Source organism: Astatotilapia calliptera, chromosome 13 (genome assembly GCF_900246225.1).
Source record: "Astatotilapia calliptera chromosome 13, fAstCal1.2, whole genome shotgun sequence".
Classification (NCBI taxonomy): domain Eukaryota; kingdom Metazoa; phylum Chordata; class Actinopteri; order Cichliformes; family Cichlidae; genus Astatotilapia; species Astatotilapia calliptera.
The window spans coordinates 2,496,117-2,520,857 of NC_039314.1; positions in this window are offsets into that span (position 1 = coordinate 2,496,117).

A 24,741-nucleotide genomic window follows, 5' to 3' on the forward strand; every position below is an offset into this window, starting at 1 on the left:
TCCGTATAGATATCAGTCTCTATTCTGACATAAAACAATCAAAGTCAGACTCAACTTTTCTATTTGCTATTGCTTTCTAAGAACTCTCCTATGAAGTAGTTATAAAGACATTTCTACAATCATGATTCAGCAAGTTTCAGCCTGTGAATAACTGGAGAGCTCTGGTATGTGAAAGGCAGCAGTTCAAATATCTAATAGTATGATTAAGGATATCCAGGCCACATTACTGGCCTGCACAGTGACATCACATATATGACATATATGACATAATCAGAGATGGGCAGTAACGCGTTACTTGTAACGCGTTACTGTAATCTGATTACTTTTTTCAAGTAACGAGTAAAGTAAGGGATTACTATTGCAAAAACGGTAATTAGATTACCGTTACTTTTCCGTAGGAACGCTGCGTTACTGCGTTACTAAAACCGTGATTTTTTGCGAGAATGTCTCACGATAAGCGAGTGCGCCATTAGTGACAACAGCTGTGTGCAGATCAACAATGGATCATATATCGATTGTGGGAGAGAGTATGAGCGTGCAGCGTTTAAAGCTTGGAAGTACTGACCTTACTTTGAGTTTGATTCCATAAAAAGTGACAAAAACATTTGCGTCCATTGTGCGTGGGAAGAAAACTTCTTTTTACAGCGAAAAAAACCCCTAAACAAGCACCGAGTGCGCAACAACGTAATGGGAAATTCACAGAGAAACTCGCGGATTCTTCAACTGACCGCTGCACACCTGCACCAGGGTAAACCTCCGCCTACCCCAGTCCTGCTTTACAGGTGAAAATAGAGCAAAAGGACCGCTGAGTCTTTGACTTTATTTATTTTCTGCTGTGTTTTACTTGCATCTATTTGAAAGACTGAGTGTAAACACAAAAAACATTTTATTAGATAGAGAGGTGATATGATCATGGCAAGTTCTTCTTATTTCATTGTGTAATCTTCACATGCTTCATCTGAAGCACACTTTCTGTGTATTCATTTGCTAATTTATAGTCAGAGTATTCACTTACTGTTTCTTTAAGGTTTTGCTAGCTTAGCTTAGCTCGTAGCCAATTTGCTAGCAACATGGCCTCTTCACCTGAACCCCCATTGTGTCAGATGTTTAGTTACTCCTCGGCTTCCTTTAGCAGTAATGATACTTGTAATAAATATAGCCTATTAACAGCTCTGGAGGCCAGGATTGCTGAATTGGAGACTCGGTTTCACACCCCTGAAAAACCTGTTGCTACCCAGACCCCTGTATTGGGTGCAGCCGAAGGTAGCGTAGACCTCGCTAGCTCTCCCCCCAGCAGACTGCCCCGAGGAGCTAGGGAAACAGGAAGGCTGGGTGATGTTGAAGAGGAAGCATAGTCTTAAACAGAAGCCCCCGGTACACAACGAACCTGTTCACGTGTCTCAATGCTTTTCCCCACTCGGCAACACACCCGCCGGGGATCAAACTCTGATTATTGGTGTTCTGAGACATGTGAAGCTAGAGACACCAGCAACTATAGTCAATTGTCTTCCAGGGCCCAGAGGACGTGACATTAGAGACATAAAACTGCTAGCTAAGGGTAAACGTAAATTCAGTAAAATTATAATTCACGTCGGCAGTAATAACACTTGGTTACATCACTTGGAGGTCACTAAAATTAATATTCCATCAGTTTGTAACTTTGCCAAAACAATGTCGGACTCTTTAATTTTCTCCGATCCGCTCCCCAATCAGACCAGGAGTGACATGTTTGGCTGCATGTTCTCCTTAAATTTGCTGCCTGAGTGGTGTCCAAAACATGACGTGGGCTTTATAGATAATTGGGAAGCTATCTGGAGGAAACCTGGTCTTGTTAGGAAAGGGTATATATATATATATATATATATATATATATATATATATATATATATATATATATATATATATATATATATATAAAAAAACACCCAGCACGCCCCTGCGGGCGGTTTATCCTTCAAGCTCGGGTCCTCTACCAGAGGCCTGGGAGCTTGAGGGTCCTGCGCAGTATCTTAGCTGTTCCCAGGACTGCGCTCTTCTGGACAGAGATTTCCGATGTTGTTCCCGGGATCTGCTGGAGCCACTCGCCTAGCTTGGGAGTCACCGCACCTAGTGCTCCGATTACCACGGGGACCACCGTTACCTTCACCCTCCACATCCTCTCGAGCTCTTCTCTGAGCCCTTGGTATTTCTCCAGCTTCTCGTGTTCCTTCTTCCTGATATTGCTGTCATTCGGAACCGCTACATCGATCACTACGGCCGCCTTCTTCTGTTTGTCTACCACCACTATGTCCGGTTGGTTAGCCACCACCATTTTGTCCGTCTGTATCTGGAAGTCCCACAGGATCTTAGCTCGGTCATTCTCCACCACCCTTGGGGGCATCTCCCATTTTGACCTCGGGACTTCCAGGTTGTACTCAGCACAGATGTTCCTGTACACTATGCCGGCCACTTGGTTATGGCGTTCCATGTATGCCTTGCCTGCTAGCATCTTGCACCCTCCTGTTATGTGCTGGATTGTCTCTGGGGCATCTTTACACAGCCTGCACCTGGGGTCTTGCCTGGTGTGATAGACCCCAGCCTCTATGGATCTTGTGCTCAGAGCTTGTTCTTGTGCTGCCATGATTAGTGCCTCTGTGCTGTCTTTCAGTCCAGCTTTGTCCAGCCACTGGTAGGATTTCTGGATATCAGCCACCTCCTCTATCTGCCGGTGGTACATACCGTGCAGGGGCCTGTCCTTCCATGATGGTTCCTCGTCTCCCTCCTCTTTCTTGGGTTTCTGCTGCCTGAGGTATTCACTGAGCACTCGGTCAGTTGGGGCCATCTTCCCAATGTATTCTTGGATGTTCCTTGTCTCATCCTGGACTGTGGTGCTGACACTCACCAGTCCCCGGCCCCCTTCCTTCCGCTTATCGTACAGCCTCAGGGTGCTGGACTTGGGGTGAAACCCTCCATGCATGGTAAGGAGCTTTCTTGTCTTTATGTCAGTGGTTTCTATCTCCTCCTTTGGCCAGCTTATTACCCCAGCAGGGTATCTGATCACGGGCAGGGCGTATGTGTTGATGGCCCGGATCTTGTTCTTACCATTCAGCTGACTCCTCAGGACTTGCCTGACCCTCTGCAGGTACTTGGTGGTTGCAGCCTTTCTAGCGGCCTCTTCATGCTTCCCATTTGCCTGCGGGATCCCCAGGTACTTGTAACTGTCCTCTATGTCTGCAATGTTGCCTTCTGGTAGTTCAATCCCCTCAGTTCTGACTACCTTCCCTCTCTTTGTTACCATCCGACTACACTTCTACAGTCCGAACGACATTCCAATGTCATTGCTGTATAGCCTGGTAGTGTGGATCAGTGAATCGATGTCTCGTTCACTCTTGGCATACAGCTTGATGTCATCCATGTACATCCATGTATATATATATATATATATATATATACATACATATACATACAGTGGGGCAAAAAAGTATTTAGTCAGCCACCGATTGTGCAAGTTCCCCCACTTAAAATGATGACAGAGGTCAGTAATTTGCACCAGAGGTACACATCAACTGTGAGAGACAGAATGTGAAAAAAAAAATCCATGAATTCACATGGTAGGATTTGTAAAGAATTTATTCGTAAATTAGGGTGGAAAATAAGTATTTGGTCACCTCAAACAAGGAAAATCTCTGGCTCTCACAGACCTGTAACGTCTTCTGTAAGAAGCTTTTCTGTCCCCCACTCGTTCCCTGTATGAATGGCACCTGTTTGAACTCATCATCTGTATAAAAGACACCTGTCCACAGCCGCAAACAGTCAGACTCCAAACTCCGCCATGGCCAAGACCAAAGAGCTTTCGAAGGACACCAGGAAAAGTATTGTAGACCTGCACCAGACTGGGAAGAGTGAATCTACAATAGGCAAGCAGCTTGGTGTGAAAAAATCAACTGTGGGAGCAATCATCAGAAAATGGAAGACATACAAGACCACTGATAATCTCCCTCGATCTGGGGCTCCACGCAAGATCTCATCCCGTGGGGTCAAAATGATCATGAGAACGGTGAGCAAAGATCCCAGAACCACACGGGGGGACCTGGTGAATGACCTGCAGAGAGCTGGGACCAAAGTAACAAAGGTCACCATCAGTAACACACTACAACGGCAGGGAATCAAATCCCGCAGTGCCAGACGTGTTCCGCTGCTGAAGCCAGTGCATGTCCAGGCCCGTCTGAAGTTTGCCAGAGAGCACATTGATGATACAGCAGAGGATTGGGAGAATGTCATGTGGTCAGATGAAACCAAAGTAAAACTTTTTGGTATAAACTCAACTCGTCGTGTTTGGAAGAAGAAGAATACTGAGTTGCATCCCAAGAACACCATACCTACTGTGAAGCATGGGGGTGGAAACATCATGCTATGGGGCTGTTTTTCTGCCAAGGGGACAGGACGACTGATCCGTGTTAAGGACAGAATGAATGGGGCCATGTATCGTGAGATTTTGAGCCAAAACCTCCTTCCATCAGTGAGAACTTTGAAGATGAAAGGAGGCTGGGTCTTCCAACATGACAATGATCCAAAACACACCGCCCGGGCAACAAAGGAGTGGCTCCGTAAGAAGCATTTGAAAGTCCTGGAGTGGCCTAGCCAGTCTCCAGACCTCAACCCCATAGAAAATCTGTGGCGGGAGTTGAAAGTCCGTGTTGCTCGGCGACAGCCCCAAAACATCACTGCTCTCGAGAAGATCTGCATGGAGGAATGGGCCAAAATACCAGCTACTGTGTGTGCAAACCTGGTAAAGACCTAAAGTAAACGTTTGACCTCTGTTATTGCCAACAACGATTATGTTACAAAGTATTGAGTTGTATTTTTGTTATTGACCAAATACTTATTTTCCACCCTGATTCACGAATAAATTCTTTACAAATCCTACCATGTGGATTCATGGATTTTTTTTTCACATTCTGTCTCTCACAGTTGAAGTGTACCTCTGGTGCAAATTACTGACCTCTGTCATCATTTTAAGTGTGGGAACTTGCACAATCGGTGGCTGACTAAATACTTTTTTGCCCCACTGTATATACACATAAAAAACACCCAGCACGCCCCTGCGGGCGGTTTATCCTTCAAGCTCGGGTCCTCTACCAGAGGCCTGGGAGCTTGAGGGTCCTGCGCAGTATCTTAGCTGTTCCCAGGACTGCGCTCTTCTGGACAGAGATCTCCGATGTTGTTCCCGGGATCTGCTGGAGCCACTCGCCTAGCTTGGGAGTCACCGCACCTAGTGCTCCGATTACCACGGGGACCACCGTTACCTTCAACCTCCACATCCTCTCGAGCTCTTCTCTGAGCCCTTATATATATATATATATATATATATATATATATATATATATATATATATATATATATATTAGGGGTGCAACAATACACAAAATTCACGGTTCGGTTCGGTTCGATACTTTGGTGTCACGGTTCGATATTTTTTCGATACAAAAAAAATGTTCATGCCTTTTTAATTTGTCATTTATTAAATTTTCACGGCACATTCCGCACCACATCTCTGTGCGTTCATCATTTGTTTGAAGCCAGCTCACCCCCTGCAACTACTTTTCCGAGAATACGTGCTTCTTTTGTGGTTCGGACTCCTTCTGACATTTCTTTGGAGGTGGAGGAACATCACAGTAATTGCTTAAAGGAGCTTGCTTCTTCGACATCTTTAAGAGTTCTAAACAAATGTCTGTCCTCCTCCTGAAAATCTTATGTATGCAAACACGCGTTGCAACTTCTTATCTTGTGCCCGTTTTTTATTTTGACAGCGAATGCGCACCTGCGGACCACTTATGTGCAGCCCTGGTTATTTCGCTTGTCATATTGCAGCCACAGAAATTCTTTTGTCCATGAAACCATAAAGCTGCACTTTCTTTTTGCCTTATAGTCTGATTTGTCATAACTTTTCCGTTTTGTGGTAAGTTTTTCTTTGGCTGTCACTTCTTCACCCTGACCTGTCTTATTTGGCTCAGCAGAACTAAAATATTGTGGTGAGCTCAGACAAGGAGGAGACGGAGGTATCGTTTGGTCTTGCTTCCCGTGAGCTAGCCAGGGAGCACAGCCGTTTATTGACATCTGCAGAAGAACACTGCCGCTAGCTAACTGCTCAGCGCGGTAATAGCACAGCAACAACAACACCACCACACAGGGCGCCCTCTGACCCCGGAAGGACACACCGTCGCAGCGAGAGGGCGTCACCCGTCACTATGGCAACATAAACAAAACAAAACATAACTGTACAAACAGAACCCATGTTGCAAGGAGAGCTTAACTTCTGTCTTGCTAGCTTGCCCTGCGCTCTTCCTTCTGACTATGCTGTCTGTGTTGAGCGCTCAGTGGATCTGCGCTCGACAGTGCAGCCTAGGCGGAGTAGTCGAACGCAGATTCACTGAGCGCTCAACACAGACAGCATAGTCAGAAGGAAAGTTGATAAAATAAATTACAAATGTTGTATTGTTCGATACATATGCGTACCGAACCGAAAGCACTGTATCGAACGGTTCAATATCGATACGAATATCGTTGCACCCCTAATATATATATATATATATATATATATATATATATATATATATATATATATATATATATATATATATTAGGGGTGCAACAGGCAAATTGAACCTCATTCAGATCTGGCGTTTGGAATTATTTTGGTTTTCATGTGAGTATGACCCTGAAGGTAAGCGAGTCATGGACTAAAGTAAAACAGTATGTTGGATGTGCCACACAATGCTCAATTACATGGGTGGGAACTAGTGTGTTAGCGCAGTTAGCTCGTTAACGTGTTGGCCGTCTAGCCCCATGCACGGAGCGATCGGCGGTAGCTCGTTAACGGAGATTTGCCGTGTTGTGGCGTTAAGGTTATTTCAACGAGATTAACCTGAAAGCACTAGTGGGAACACAACGAATATGAATGCACATTTACGCCGACATCATCCTAGTGCAAAGACAAAAACAACAAGCATGCTACTAACTTTAGCCGAGTCATTTAGACAGCATGATTCTCCTTATGCTGCTGAGAATATAGCCCAGAAGAAGCGGATAGTATAGCTTTTATTTTGGAAAGAGACATTTCTCTGTAATAAACTCTCTTTTCCAAAGATGAGTGATTCCTCAATCAGATACAGGGCTTGCAATATCGCTAGCCCGACGTCCCGGAGCTAGCGATTTTTTCAGTCGGGCTACCAAAATCTATCTCTGCCCTGCCCGTCGGGCTATTGTAGGAAAAATATATGTCAATGCTTTTGCATTCTTTCAGAAATGTAGCTGGGTAATTATGTCATTGGCATTGGTGAGCCACTGTCAATATGTGACATATTGAAGTCGCGTTTGAATTTGCGCTTGTTTTTTTGCTTTCACTTTGCAATCGTGCGAACTGTGTATAGACAGTGACAGCACTGATCTGTGAGTGATGATAATTTGTGCACCAATTCCTCTGACATGGTCTTATTAATCGTTAGCTTACTATGCAAACATGACAAGTGAAATCTCCCACAGCAAGCTTAAACATGTGAGAGGTTGATCGCGCAGAGAATCGCTGAGCTTATGTGAGTGAGTGTGTAAAAGCATTTCAGTTCTGCTGAGCCAAATAAGACAGGTCAGGGCGAAGAAGTGACAGCCAAAGAAAAGCTTACCACAAAACGGAGAAGTTATGACAAATCAGACTATAAGGCAAAAAGAAAGTTCAGCTTTATGGTTTCATGGACAAAAGAATTTCTGTGGCTGCAATATGATGAGCTAAATAACCAGGGCTGCACATAAGTGGTCCGCAGGTGCGCATTCGCTGTCAAAATAAAAAAAACACGCACAAGGGTTAGGGTTAAATTTAAAAACTGTACTTTTGAGTTAAAATATATATTTATAATTTTAATAAATGACAAATTAAAAATGCATGAACATTTTTTTTGTATCGAAAAAATATCGAACCGTGACACCAAAGTATCGAACCGAACCGAACCGTGAATTTTGTGTATCGTTGCACCCCTAATATATATATATATATATATATATATATATATATATATATATATATATATATATATATATATATATATATATATATATATAATAAGAAATCATCATCATTCCAGCATACTCATACTCATATTTTCACTGCATCACCTAATAATGTCGTTATGGCTTCTTGATACGTTATTGCAGTAATATTTGCAACTGTAAAAAGGTTACATTTTTAATACATTTTCAGGAATCTATTGTACATTTATATCCAGCATCCAACATATCATACTTTACTCTTGTTCAGAGAATATCCATGGGTTTACCAGAAGGAGCTCACCATTTTTATTGTAGGCTACAGGACATGTCCTGCTGTGTAACAGAAATGTTTTTTTTATTATTATTTCTTAAATTAAATTATTTTTTTTTATTTGATAGTTAAACCACTCCAGTTTGAGACTTATTAGCATGTCGCACTGATGAACCAGTGATAGTTGACTATTTTCATGCTTTAGATGAGATGTATTGTTCAGAGGGCCCGGTGGCACCAGTGTCCGGCAGCCTCACCTCTGTCAGTGCGCCCCAGGGTGGCTGTGGCTACACTGCAGCTTGCCATCTCCAGTGTGTGAATGTGTGGATGACTGTGTATAGTGTAAAGCGCTTTGGGGTCCTTAGGACCAAGTAAAGCGCTATACAAATACAGGGCATTTACCATTTATAAATCTGAAGGCAATAATAATCACATCAATATGATGTCATTGGAAATAGGGTTTACTGTACTTTCTCATCACCTTTGGTTCCTCCAAGGTTATTACCCTGACTCCTTCTCGGATCAGTTATTTTGATGTTATACGATTTAGAAACGGAGCCTAACTAGACTAGACAAACATAACTTAACTCATTAAGGCTATTTCCCATGTTTCATGAACCATTTCAGAAAGGTTGATCCAAATATAGACAGATATAGACATATTCTTCCAAGCATTACAACAGCAAGAAGAATTCCTTATTCATTTATGAATCTGCATCAGCTCCCATTCTGGAAAACTACTAGAGCTGCATAGAATTTTAACCCATGTAAATGAAAAAAGAACAGTCTGAGTTAAACTGCAGAGGTGACTTTTGACATAAAGTAATCTCCAGCCAGGGAATAGTCATAAATATGGATGTGAAATCAAGATATTTTATCCTCTCGAACTTCTTTTTTTTTACTGTTTATTTATTGGTATAAATCTGTCTTTCGAGGTTTGTGTGTTTTTTTAAAGAACAAACTGAAGTTATGCTTTATGCAGTATGAAAATTGTGAAACACAATTGCAAAGTGAGTTGCTGGTTCCCAGTCAGTTTATGATTACTGTGGACCAAAGTCTGGAAGCGTGATTTAAAATTATTATCTATATTTGTTCAAAAATTACACCAATAATATAATGACTCTATACTGGGAGACACTCCCCTGGGTGGTACAGGAAACGTCTCTCAGAGTTTTTTATGGCACCAAAGACGTTTTTAGCTCTCTGTCCGATCATCACCTTTATTAAGAGTGGACGCTTGAGGCGAGCAGGAGAACAATGTGGATAGATAGTCAGAAGGACAAGGTAAGGCTGCTGCGAAGGAGGGCGAGATAGTGGCTGTGTGAGTGTGTGTGTGAGGGAGTGGGAGAACGGGAGGGGAGGGGAAGGGTGGGAGCAGGTCGAGCTTAGCCAATCCTGTGCCTTGCACTCTCATCTGAATTAAGCTGTGCAAAACAGGCCCCAGGGCTTGGTTGCTAAGCAGTGAGATGGGCTTGCCGATTTCCACAGAGACCTCAGTGGCGAGAGCCTCTCTGATGGCCTGAACCAGAAACCCCATAATAATGAGCAGCACCACGGCAACAATAGAGACCCCAAATAACGGGGTGTGCGCCTCTCGTTTGCTGTAATGTGGGGAATTATGCATGTTATGCAGGATAATTCCATTGTACTGCTTTACCTCATGTTGCGAAACTGAGAGTGACCTCCCAAAAATGCCTTGTGGGGTATGTTATCGCACTCTTTAGGCTCTTTTTTTTTAGCCAAGGAAATAGTCAGCAGTGTTTCCTTATGTCGCTGTTGGGTAATCTATGGGATCTCAAGTTCCGTTCCTCTTCCTCTTTGTTTGCATCTCTAGCTGAGGGGGGTCATCTTTCTAGCTATTTTGTAATTTGTAGCCATAGAGACATGTTGGTAAACTTGGTAACTGTGGCAGCAGGGATTCTATTTGTTTCCCTGAGAGCTCTTGAGGTCTGCTCATAAGGGCATTTTCCTGAGGTCTTGTTTTTTTTCCTTCTTCTTCTTCTTCTTTGGGGGGAGAGGGGCTGGGGTACAGCAGGCGAAGGAATTGCAGGTGACCTTTTGGATTTTAGAGAGTGGAGAAAGCTAAACAAGCCAAAGTCTGTTAGTCTGTCAACAAACACTTAAAGGTCTCAGGAGAAGTTGGGAGCCTCCGGGGGCCAAGGAATGCTATTCATCTGGAGTGTAGGCAAGTACGACCAAGGATGCTTCAACAGAGCACATAAACAAGGACAAATGCCCAGCCATTCTCGTAATAATCTGGTAGCAATATGCAGACGCTGGCTGGGGCACTGTATGGGACTGCATGTTAAAGGTTAAGTGAAACATATGAATAATTATGTGCTGTCTTACTGATTCCCTTGTTTGGAGGTCCAGAAACATTTGCAAATGTTAGCGATGGCATTGTAGATGTAGATGCATTTGTAGATTGCTGCAGCATCTTCGTGTTGTGTGTGTGTGTGTGTGTGTGTGTGTGCAGGCATGCGTGAGAGATGGGATGACTGACAGGGATGCTGTGACATTTTTGGTGTGATTATAATGTATTTTTTAATCTGATTAATATAGATTTGGACATTGCTGCCTGGAGGTGAGCTAAAATGTCATATCTGAATCACAACTGGTAATCCTGCATTACACTATTTCACTATTCTCTTTCAATTGGGTTTTTTTTTTAAGATACTTTATTAAATGGATTTATGTTTCATTGACAAAATTTCCCTCCCAAGTTGGGGAAGAGTGTCCCAGGAGATGTAGAAGTGACAGAAAATAGATGCTTTGACAGATGAATAAAATCAAACTCGGCTCTCAACTTTTTCCTTTTCATTGCTCAGTTCCTTTTTAGGGTCCACTTATATTCATGGATTAAGCAACGTATTCAATGGGCTCTCATGAGCCCTCTTGTGTCACAAACAGCCAGTAATATACCTTTAAACATGATGATTAACATAATACCGACTGATCAAACCTCTCCCGAGCAGAGTCCCAGCTTTTAAAATAAAAGTTTGTTGACTTTCACCTGCACTTCTCTAAACAGGACGACGATCTTGCAAGTACCGGGAACTGACTTTTTTTTGCTATTTACACTATACCTTTACAGAAATGTTAATTAACCGCATTTGAATAGGAAAAAAAAATACCCAGCAGAAAAAGAAGAAAAGTACATTTTAAATGACAGTGTTAGTGGTGGCCCGATGTGGCCAGGCAATTAGCTGCTGCCAGGGAAGGCGACTGTGGCGATTTTTCTTGCTTAACTCATTAGAGGGGTCTCCGGCAGTGTGCTCACTCATGTCAGGCCCGCATAATTACTTTAAAACAAGGGGGAAAAAAATCAAAGTAGCCACTGTCTGGCATTGTTCGCTGCCCCCTCATCTTGGAATTTAATTAGGCGTTCATTTTAATAAAAGCCCATTTGGGATGAAACGCGGCGTTAATAGTATTCTGGTCCCCTAAAGGCTGTCACGTCTTCATCTGTGGCTTAGATGGACACTGACAGGTGACAACTTGGCTTTTTATAAGCAGATATCAGCTTGCTTTGATAAGGTGGAGGAACAATAAAGTACACACCCAAATGGAGCTAAAAATTCACTCAGCATGCAATATTAAAACATTGTTTAGCTATTATGTAAATGAAGATGAGAAATGAGTGAGATTGAAGCGTTTAACTGGCCCTTGTGGACTGTACCATATGCACAGCATCAGCACAGGTAAACCTTCAAAAAATAATCCAGTAGTAGTGTGAAGCTTTATTTGACCTCAGTGTTTGGGCAGGGGAGAATAATTTCTCAACATTTTCCTGCAGGACAGCATGCAGTGACCTCACAATTGAGTCTACAGTGGGTTATTACTTCTTGACGATGTGTGTTTGTGGACTTTGAGAGGTCCAGCATCATGACACACCTTCCTCTTAATGCCTTACATCAACAAAACCCCAGCCACACGGGGTCTCACCAGCCAGTCCAGCCCTTTTATTTTCTGCCCTGCCCTGCTGCGATCTAATTGGTCACTGGTGAGTTCTCCTCTTCCCAGGAATGCTGATGACCACGGTACGGTCCATTCCCTATGAACTTCTTCAGATCCCCAAAGAGTTCCAAACAACTTCCATCCCCACACTCCAACCTTAGAAATTCACATTTGAGATGTGGATCAGAAGAGGTTGATCCCCTTAATGACCCATTCCATTTTGTTTTCCTGACTGCTGCAGACAGATATAAAAGGATGGGGGTTTAATTGAAGATGTAGAAAAAAGGTATAAAGGTTGAGAGAGAGAGATTTCTTTGAAATGTTCCACACCTGTAAACTGCAACCCCAAATGAAATTCTCTCTCAAGCAACAAATCACCAGCTAACTCCATATTTGTTCCAGACAGAATAGCTGCTCGAAGATAAAGGCAGAAAACACCAGCACCCTGTGTTGGATTTCAAACCAGGATATTGTAGACTTAGTACCAAAAAAGAAATTGACAAACCTACAACAAGTGTATTTAGCCACTGAAGACTTCGTGCAGTCAGTTGAAGAAAGTGCTGGTTGACTAGTATTTACACCATTTGTATACTAGTTAAATATGAACAACCAGCAGGTGGCTGTCTGTTTTGCTATGATTTAGGATTTAAATTGGCCAGAAAATCCAAATGCAAATATTTAGGATACTGTTTTTAGATAATAATGCCTTGAGCCATACAAATAAGTTCTTCTACATTAGTCTGGAATTGGCTCTGAAAGGTCCACATCAGGCATGGCTTTATGTTTTTATTGTGGAAATCTTACAAAACTCACAACACATTCTGACCAGTCAGCATCTACATAAAAGGAATAGCAACAACCAATAGATGCCAGAAAAATAAAATCTGTAGAGCTATAAAAAAACAGTCTAACTGCTAAAAAATAAATTCTCTTCTTTCTTTATGGAATTGCATTTTATAACAAACTGGTCAGATATCTGGTAAAAAGCTGAAGCCAAATGACCAAAACTGATACCATGTGACAGTCCAACTTCTTGTAAATTTTGAAATTAGCAGCCATCATGCTGATTTGAGAATACAAGAAAAATCAACTTGCAGTTTATGAAAATGTTCTATGGACGGATGGATCATAAGCACTGATCCCCAATACCCATTTTATATAAACACAACTGGCAGTAAAGAAGAGCGATACATTACACACCACTAAAATCTTGAAGCTTATAAAATTATAGGTGTAGTGAAATGGTCAAATGACTTTATGTTTAATGGGATGTAATGAAGGATCAGTCTAAGTATAAAGCAATGCAGTTCACTCTGATAGCGTAAACATCGATTTAAACAAGTTTTCTCTGAGGTAACAGTTTCCTCGGGAGTTCAAAAGCTCATTTTACTGGAACTTTAAAAGGAGACAACCAAGCCTGCCTGATTTCCTGTTTTTATTGAAAAGCCAATGCTGGCTCAATACATGAGTAAATCACTGGATGAGTAAGTCTGGTCCTAGCAGTAATGTCTCCTTGCATCTCTGTTTTCTGTTTGCCTTGGATCACCTAACTGTGAATACCCATTCTGTCTGTCTGCATTATCAATCACTTTTTCAAGACCATTACACATATAAACAACGTACCAATGCCAGGAATGACACATCATAGTAACAAATCAAATGTATTTTTTTTTTAATTTTTATGTTTTTTTTAAATGCTCGGCAGTGGTGGTAAAATTATGATTCATATGACAAACACTGGTTGGCTTCCCTGTGTGCTTTGCAATTCCATGCAGCAGGGCTCTATAAACTCTGGAAGAGCCACTTCACATTTTGCCCTGTAAATTTGTAAGGCTCTGTATATATATGTTCTACCCTCAATTCTTCTCTTGTTACACAGAATCGATCACATGTACTCTGTATCCCTCCATCTTTGTATTCATTATGTGTGTGTCTATGTGTGCGTGTGTGTCCCTATCCACCCACCCACAGACATATTCTTAAGGGAAAGTGTTGTTAGATCGTTGACCGAAAGCAACATAGTGACCCCAGGGTCAAAGCTGAAACGCACTGAAATCCTATCCAGCAAAAACATGTTGAAAAGACACTGAAAGCAACTTTGTGAGATAACTAAAAAAGTCTGAGATCTGGTTAATGTTAACCAATGACTTCTGTTTAGTGCTTTGAACAAAAGTCACTTGTGAATGACATCTCATCGCCTGCATGAACTCCTCAGATTACCAGCAGATTTGAACTTAGAAACATCTATTGTGCTTCAAAATTGGGAATCTTAAAAAAATGTAAAATTCATGTAAAAATAAGTAGTAAGTAAGTAGGAGTTTTGGGATTATGTCTTTATAAGGATTTCTTCACCAGTGTGTTCAGGGCCCTGTATAGGACCAATACTCTACACATACAACATCTCCCATTGACTCTGTAGCATACAAGTAAACTCAATGGGAGACTGGGAGAAGACCCAAACTGTGAGGGTCACAGGCCAGTGTACTGCCAGTGCTGGTCCCAAGCATGATATATGGGAGGGTGTCAGGAAGGGCATCTGGTATAAAATCTTTAAAATGTTCTGACCCTTGGGCCACATGTTTGACACCACTGAAAAACTCCATCCCCTCATGAAGAGTGGGAGTTGGTGCTAACAATGACTGATGTTCAGGAATTAGCTGTTGTGATCTACTAGAAGATGGTGAAAAACATGGCCACAACAGCATTCATTTCTGACAGCATGATAATATTTAAGGCAATATTCCATCATTAAAAAATCTTCTACTTTTTAAAGTAATATATGATGCATTTTTTATAGGCAATACTTTGTCACTTATTTACCTGAAGAAAGTAATTTGTTACATTACTTGTTACATTTTTTGGATGACTCTGTCAACGTGGCCAGAGATACATTGTTATATAATTACTAGTTCATAATATATACCTAAACACAGACCTCTTTTCTAATGATGACACAGCTCCTTTAGTGTTTAATTTTCAACACAAAGCCGTTGATCAGAACCAGGCCATGAGCACTGTCCTGGAAAATGATGTGGTCACAGAGTCCACAGTAAAAACAGGTACAGGTGGAAACAAAGGCTAAAATGCTGCACGGCTGACTGCTTGTTACTGTTTTTGTTACCAGATGAAAATCAAACTTGGCTACTGGTCAGCACTCAATAGCACCACTCTAGGTTTGATGTTCTTTGGTAGTTGATTTATGCTAACATGCTGTCTTTGGAGGTATTTGCAAACATTTAACACCAGTAGTGGTTTCTGCCCTGTGCTTGTTTTGAAGTTTACTGTCATATCCATGTCCATTCGTCTAATAAAAATTAAACTAATATTTGTGCTCCAACAAAAATGTAGAGTGCTGTGTTATTTTTCTCCTCCCTCTACTGCAAGTTTACTCATAGTGCACGAGGAGAAATGGTATAATTACATGATTTTGTCCCTTATTTACTCCCTGAAGAAAGTAAGGTGTTACACTGGGTCACTGCAAGAAAATCTAATGTGACTACAGACCCACGATTGGTTCTAAAAAGTAAATAATGAAATTATATTTTGTAGAAAGGCATTAGAGGCCCATCTAGGGTTAGGGTTTGGTTAACACCTACCCTTTTACAGAATGTTTAACTCTTTGGAATTTAGAAGCCTTTAAAAAATACATAAAATGCAATAAAAAAAAATTGCCTTTATAGCATGTGGCTAAAAAAACCCACCCCAACCATAACTCTGCATGACTCACTGATGACCTGGTGGATGTTAACAGATTAACATGAATAATACCTCAACCACATTTTGCACATACATTCATTTTTTACTCGGTACCCTGGCTCACAGTGGTAAGTGTATGAAGATGAGAGTGCACAATCACTTTTTTTCACGGTAGTCCGCTCAGAATTAGTGACAGGGAGAGAAAGAGGAAAGGCAGAGGGAAGGGGACCACAGGGAGGCTGAGGACAAGTGAAAAGCTAATTAAAAAGATAAGTGACCAGCAGTCGCGGCCTGTCAGGGTGCAGAGCCAGAGCTGAAGTTAACCCGCTTTGTGCTGGATGGCAGCGGATGACAGCCTCGACCGAGGCTTTGTATGGCCTCACCTGTGATGGAGGCGCTCTCTGTTCGCAGGTGAAGGGCTACACAAGCCAGGGTGGCACTTAAACACACTAATAGAAGGACACACACAACCACACGAGCACACTCCTCTTCGCCTTCCTCTTTCACACTGTCTCGGTACATCTCTCCCTCCTCTCTCTGCTTCTTCCTCCTTCTTTTCCCAGCCTCTTGTGACAGATCCAGGCGGTGGGTGGTGGCACTGGCACATTGTTTCCTCCCCTCTCTCTCGCCTCTCTTTTTTCCCTCTTCCTAACACACAGATCTACACCCACACATGGGGTTATAATTAATACTTCTCCCATATCCATATTTCATACTGTTTGCTTAGAAAAAGCCAGCGAGCTGGGGCTGGGGAGGGTTGAGGGAGAGAGTGAGAAAGAGAGGGAGGGATGCTAAAAAAGATCTCTAAGATTAATTAACGGTGGAAGAGGGGAAAAAAGGGATGTGTCCCAGGAAAGCAGCAAGCTCTGCACAATGCGGCACACTTCATTTGAATAACGGAGCAGTGTGTTTTTCTTCTGTGCATGTGTGCATGTGTCATCGTGACACCGCTCTACCTGATATGAAGGATAACTAGTCCACCGGATTAGAAAACGCACCATCTATCCTACGAGTCCTCCTCTCTCCTCCCCCTGCACCCCCCCCCACCACCACCACCACCACCCACCTTCTCCCCATTATTTGTATTCAAGGTTTTTTGAAATGACATTGCAATCTGATGATGCACCAGCCCATTATATTGTCTAGCAGGACAAATACCCCAGCGTTTTTCTGTGTAGAACTAACACAATTTTTCCATGTCACAGTGTGTGTGTGTGTGTGTGTGTGTGTGTGTGTGTGTGTGTGTGTGTGTGTGTGTGTGTGTGTGTGTGTGTGTGTGTGTGTGTATGAGAGAGAGAGAGGGAAGGGATGTGTTGGTGGTGGGGTGCACGGTGGTAATATTCCAGCGGTCCGGGGTGGAGGCGAGGCCCCGGGAATGCTGTCATTAATCCTGGAGGAGGGCCGTCGCGCACTCGGATTATTAGAGAAATAAATTTGAATGCTGCATATGAGCCAGGTGAAAAGCACTGAAGGCGCAAATTATATTTCCCTGACAGGCTGAGCGGGAGAACCGGGGCTGCCACCACATCGTTCCATTACACACACACTCACACACACACACACACACACACACTCATATGCATTCCTATTCCTGCTGCTATACACAGTCACTCAGGAAAGCTGTACGTGCGCACATGTATGCGGTACACACATTATAGAAAAGAATATGCTGGGCTTTCGATACGGGGTCAGGAATGTACTGTGCGACTATCTCTGAGCTTCTGTTCACACACTTCCGCAGACACAGCTTGTCACTTAGCTTGTAAGTATCGACAAACCCCTAAAGAAAGAATGCCAAGTGTGGACATAATAACATTATGCTCTGCTTTTATGTGTGATTGTGTGTGCATGTGTGTGTTTATTCCGTGGGGTCCTCTGGCTTTGGGCTGTCCTCTCACCCTGCCTGTAATGGTCCATGCAGGCCCAGCCTAATGGGGTGGACACTGGTGTCAACTTCATTACTTTACATCTCCCGCCAAGATGAAAAAGTCTCTCCCTGCTTGCACTTTGACCATGCTTCGTTAGCGCTTCCCTCCGCCTTTGCCTTTTTTTAACCTCCGAAGAAAATGTGAAACACTTTCAGAAATGTGTTCATGAAATTATTTTGTTTAGGGGAGATAGCGGAGCTGTAATTATGGGAAATAAGGCTACTCAGTGTGAGTACAGGCCTGGCTGTTACTAAAGGCACTGATGTTTTTGCATTCACCATTTCAGAATGAGTCACTGGCTGCTTTTCTTCGCCAACCGGAAACCTCCGGGGCTGCAGTTCCTTTAATGGACACTTGAGGGTGGCTCAAAATTGGAATCACAACGTAATGCCCAGATTCAGCCGAGAGATAAACATTTTCAGCCTGGTGTAAAAATATTTGGGGGTCCTTTATTTCTAATTTCTTCCTTCATGGCAGCTTTATTCATGGTAAATATTTTTTTTGAAACTGGATAGTATTTAGGCAGGGGTGGGCAACACTTTTCCCTAGAGGTCCAAGTCTGAGTGTCTTACAGCCAGCAGAGGGCCAAAACCTGAACAACCAAGTAGAAACATGGCACACAAAGAGCTGAAATCTGTTAGAATCCATGGACTTAAACAGACATGTTAGATTCTTTTCCCAGAAACCAACAACTTACTGTTAAAATTGTACTGTTACTGTTAAAAACTCTTTGTACTCTTTGTACTCTTTGTACACTCTTTGTACACATATGACTGTGTGGCCACTACCAGCTCCACCACCATCATCAAGTTTGCTGACGACACCGTCGTGGTGGGCCTGATCTCTGATAACAACGAGACGGCCTACCTGAAGGAGATTAGGAATCTGGAGAACTGGTGCCAGAGGAACAACCTCCTTCTAAACGTCAGTAAGACAAAGGAGCTGATAGTGGACTTCAGCACTAAGCAGGAGAGGAACTACCAGACCCCCGTCATCAACGAGTGCCCAGTGGAGAGAGTGGACAGCTTCAAATACCTCGGAGTTCACATCACGCAGGACCTGTCATGGTCCTGTCACATCAACACCGTGGTGAAAAAGGCCCGACAGCGTCTCTACCACCTCAGACGCTTGAGAGACTTCCAACTGCCCTCCAAGGTGCTCAGGAACTTTTACTCGTGCACCATAGAGAGCATCCTGGCGGGAAACATCTTAACCTGGTTCGGGAACAGCACCATGCAGGACAGACGAGCTCTACAGAGGGTTGTGCGGTCAGCTGAGCGCACCATCCGCTCCGAGCTCCCTGACCTGCACTCAATCTACAGCAGGCGGTGCTGGACCAAGGCCAGGAAGATCGTGAAGGACCTCAGCCATCCCAACAACAGACTGTTCTCTCTGTTGAGGTCAGGAAAGCGATTCCGCTCCCTGAAGACCAACACAGAGAGACTGAGGAGGAGCTTCTTCCCGCAGGCGATACGGTCTCTCAATCACACCACCACACAGTACTGACCCACACATATGGTTCTTACACACACACTGGACTTTCTGGACTTTGGTTTTGCACAACACTGGTCACTATATTCTTCATTTCCAGTTAATACTTGTACAGCTGCTGTTATTGTGTATATATTTATTTATATTTAGATTTCTTCATACATTCTTATATAGTTCTATACTGTGTATTGTGTATTTTGTTGTACAGTTATTTTATTTTCAACTTTAATTTATATATTTTATCTTATTCTTCCCAGTTAAATTTACCCTTCATTCTAATTTGTGTTGTACAGTTATTTCATTTTTAACCTTAATTTATATTTTATTCCTTCCTAGTTAAATTTACCCTTAATTTTTCATATTTATTTCCTATCTTATTCATAGCCTTTCCTTTTTTGTTTTCTTTAGGTCACGAGCAGTTGTCCAAGCATTTCACTACATATCGTACTGTGTATGACTGTGTACGTGACAAATAAAATTTGAATTTGAATTTGAATTTGAATTTGAAAAATATGCTGAGTTTTCTGCTGTACCTTAATTGTTTAATATGTGATACATGCCTGCATGAGTGAATAAAATAAACATTCACAGATACAAACAAGCAGCACTCAGAGAACGCAAACCTCGACCGAGGCATCTCACTCTGTGTGCAGTATTTCTTTTTATGGACACAGTAATGTCTTGGTAGCTGGAGATTGGTACACCAGGGCCTCTGCTCGTGGCCTCCACCTGGTGCACATTGCACCCAACCCCTATGGCACCCCCTGCGGGTGGTGGGCCTGCAGAAGGATGGGCCCATGTCCTCTTTTTGGGCTGTGACCAGCCGGGCCCCACTGCCCACCACCAGACACTCGCCCTCAAGCACCCTTGACGGGCCTGGCTCCAGGTAACCCTATCACAGGCAGGGTGATTACTGTGTTTTCTATATATTCATTTTGTTTTCTTCGTTCTTTTTTACGTTAAGAAGTACTTTAAGAAATTTGTAGTACAGTGAGAATCAGATAAGGTCAGCATGACAGAAGTTTACTTTGATTACACAAACATTGTTATTGGGAGCAGATAATGACTAATAGGTACCGATTTGTAAATAACTGGAGATGAATAACTTATATATAATTTAACATTATATTTCTAACCAAGCAGCAGTCCCCTAAAAAACGGAATTGTCTCGTATTCAGAGAAAATATTACGCGTTTTGTATTGAGGTGAAAAGGAAGGCAGTTTGTCCCGTACTTCAGCTACAACGAAAAAGACACAAAGCTGAAGTTCTTCTGTGTCTTTGCAGCACAACTGCCTGTTCTTCTCTCATTCGCTCCCCATCCCTCTTCTGTTTCTACTTCAATCATGAAATTGATCAATGATCAGCTGAGCTTTTCAGCTTTTCTGTCGCAAGTCCCGTCTCTCTTGTTTGTTTATCGCCCACTTTGCGCCAGAAAGAAGAAACCAGCGGAGCTCGGCAGTAGATTGACCTTTAGATTGACCTTTAGGTCAATCTACTGCCCTTAAAGGAGAGGTCAGAGGTCAGATGTGGTATGATACCTGTTGGTTAGACCTTGGTGGATGTAAGTCAGATTTTAAATGATTTTTGTGTTTACACACAAACACCAGAAAAAACACAAGCTTGTTAGTGGAGACAATTATGAACATATTCATGGTCATATTCATGAATGTGAGTAAAATCATTTTCTGTTCTGTGATGACCTGTGTGAGGACTGTTTTACAGATGTAGCATTAAAGACCTGAATAAAGAGAACAGGTCTAAAATGAGTGGAGTGGCTTCCTGATGGGTGCGTTGTAGTTGAGGGCAGCTTCGTCACCATTAACCTATTTAACTCAACTGGATCTCAAGAACATGGTTGTGCTCTTGGTAACATTTTTGATGGAATTACCTAACAAATATTACAACTTGCTGTGAGATAGATACTCCAAGAGGTTTGTTCAGTTTTGGCTACTCTTACTCAACACAGGTGACCCTCAGAGTTTCTGGATTCAGGTTGCTAACCAAGCTTGCTGGTGAGTTGATACTTTTCTTCTCCATCCCACAGTCTAAAATATGGTCAATTCTGCCTCCAAAAACCAACATGATGGGTGCAAAAACTCACATTACAAATTCCAGAAACCCATCATGTTTTTCATTTTTAGCTCACCCAATGCTTTCCTTAACACATTGACGGGAATTTTGAATACATTAAAACATTTTGAAATAGCATCCCATTTACAAGATAACACATGATGCTGCTGATCTAACACAGTGAAAGGGTAGCCATGTGGCAACGACAAAGCTCCTTACAGGGAACTGGCCCATTACCCTGTTTTTATTCTTGTCTTATCTTATTATTATCTGCAAATTCACCAGTTCCATTCTATCCTGTTGTGTCTCTATAGTCACACTCACCTTCCACACCTAGACTGAAAATCAAAGGCAGGTTTAGCTGTGGTCATAAGTTGGCTGAATTCATCTGTAAAACTGCAGCTGTTAAAATATGTCCTAGTAAGCAGGAATTTCAGACAATCTAAAAAAAATTCCGATTCTAAAGATACTTGAGAGTCACAGTGAGATATCTGAGAATCTTTTTGAGGAATTTATTGATTCACATTAGTGAATGAAACAAACTTTTCAAGCCTTATCAACCTTCTTTTGAGTTCCCATAAAGAAACAAAACACACAGAGAAGCAACAAGTGCCTCAAATATGGGGGGAAGTGTTCAGGAATTTACTTTTTATTAGAGGCTATTCAGCTCCTGGCTACCAGATATGGAAAAAAAATACATTTTCAAAGTTAAAAGCATGCAGATAACATTTTGGCAAAAAATCATGGGTGTAGATGCAGATTAACTTTTAAGGGTGCTTAAAAGGGTCCCTGATCGCCACGCTCGAAGGTGGAAGTGCCTGCTGTTAGAGTGTTTTCCTGCTGCCTTTGTTCAGCTAAAAGAAATGTTACCTTTGAACAAATTCCACCAGAAAAGGAGTGAAAAGGTTCCTTTTGTCTGTAATTTATAAGCGGCTTGATCAAGGACTTTAATCTGATAGATGCAAGTTTTTGTTTTAAGAAGAACCATTTAAATACACCTGCAAACCAAGAACACTTCCTCACAACACAAGCTTCATTAATATGTAATGGTTTCAGAATAGGATACAGAAACACCGCCATGGACTGTACAGATGAAGACACACGGTCCTATATGTCCACTGCAGATCGCTTGCCAGCCATCTTTCATCTCTTGGCCTGTGCCTATAGGCAGAGAGACAGAGAGCAGCAGGCAGAGAGTAAATTTGTTCTAAAGCCCCTAGTTAGGCATGCATATATTCCTATTATAGTCAGCGCTCCCGGAACAAGACAACAGACAGCAAACAGAATGACCTTGAAATATTTATCCCCAGCCTCGCTTTGGAGAATTAAGTTTGGTGTCAGGGGCAACTTGCAGCTATCCAGCTCCACTTTGTGTGGAAACATGTACTCTCATGAACACACACACACACACACACACACACACACACACACACACACACACACACACACACACACACACACACACACACAACCAACCATCCTCCTTTAGCGGGTTATGTAGACTGAGACAAATGGCTCATGTACCATCTTGCAGTTTTGAATATTAAAGGCGGTCAGGGAGGCAAAGCTTTGATTGGGACAATAAAGGCTGATGAACAGGATCTTAGAGCATGGGAGAGGAGTGTGTGTGTGTGTGTGTGTGTGTGTGTGTGTGTGTGTGTGTGTGTGTGTCACAGTGCAAGGGACACAGCCAAAACCCTGAAGTGGAAGCCAGGAGCTGCCCGGCCCAAAATGTGGTCTGTGTGTGTCTGTGTGGTGGGCAAGTGGGAGGGTGAAGAAGGGTAAAAAGTGACCTAGTCCAAGCAAATGTGGGTCAGATTGTTGAAGAATGTTGTAAATTGGTTTAATGTGTGTAGTTTTCTGTGACTTTGGATTGTAACTCAAACCGATTGCATGGTGATGTAAGTTTGTTATTGACTGACCACATTTGACTGAGCACTAACTTGCTTTCATGAAAAAAAATAGTTACAAAGGAAAAACTACAACCTGCTATTCAGTTAGCTAATTTACAAGATAACCTGAAAGAGCTGCCAGATGTTGACTGGTAGGTAAACAGGAAAGCTAGCAATGAAACTAGGTAAAAGTTTAAAATTATACTATCAGTTTCTCTTATAATTAACAGTCTTGATTTTATTAAGAACAGTGAAACTATGCAGCTCATCTGGTCACAAAGCAGTATAGTATAAAACATGGATGTAGCTTCTGTGAAAGTGCTTTAAACCTGCATTCTGTCTGAAAGCTACAGCTGTGCTAGCAAAATAGCTGATGACTTCAGATGAAGTCATCTGAAGTCCAGATGACTTCATGGACTCACTCATTTTGGATCATACTGAAGAAAAGTTATATATTTAAAAAAGGAGGACTGTGCATGGTATTACGGCTCATTGTCTGATGAGCAGGCAATTTCACAGTCATAACCTTAGGCATGCTTAGCTTAGCTTAGCTTAGTTTAGGCAACATCGCCTTAAAACTTTCTGTCCCTCACCTTATTTTTAACATTATCTCAGCTATTAGCTTCTTCAGAATATCTTGAAGAAATGTGAGCTAAAACTGTTTTTGTGCCCCAAGTTTTGAGCTTTACCATTTTAACACTTGATCCAGTCAGTGTTGACAACTTAGCAACTTTGTCGCTATATTTAGCGAGTTTTCAGACCCCTTTAGCGACTTTTTTTTCTAAAAAGCGACTAGCAACAAATCTGGTGACTTTTTCTAATGTTATTGGAGACTTATTTAAGACGACTTTTTGACGTGAAAGGGCATGTTGCCTTACTCTTAACAAGCAGCGGGTGCTGCCGTGGGCACCACACCAGTGCTAAAGCGTTCACGGGCGGAGGATAGTCCTCCCCCAGCTGCAGATTCACACCTATGCGTCCAAACTGCAAATGAACCGCGCATGAGTGAAGCCACTGCTCCCGCACTGACTGTAACGCAGTCAGTTCTTCTTTTACTGTTATGCTGTTTTGTGGATCACAAGGTTTAAAACTACTTATAAACACACACACACAAAGAAACTCCACCAGAGTGCCTATTTCAGGTCACTTTTGCCGGTTGAAGCCCGGATAAAGGAGTAGGGTTGGAATTGTGACATTAAAAAACAATAATTGCTAAAAGATTTAATTTGTAGTTCTAAATAAATTCTAAATGCATTTAGGACGGTGTTTTGCTCACTTTATGTCTCTTCCACGATGTTATTTCTCTCTCCAGCAGTGTAGGTTACAATCAGAGATGGGCAGTAACGCGTGCGTTACTTGTAACGCGTGCGTTACTGTAATCTGATTACTTTTTTCAAGTAACGAGTAAATTAAGGG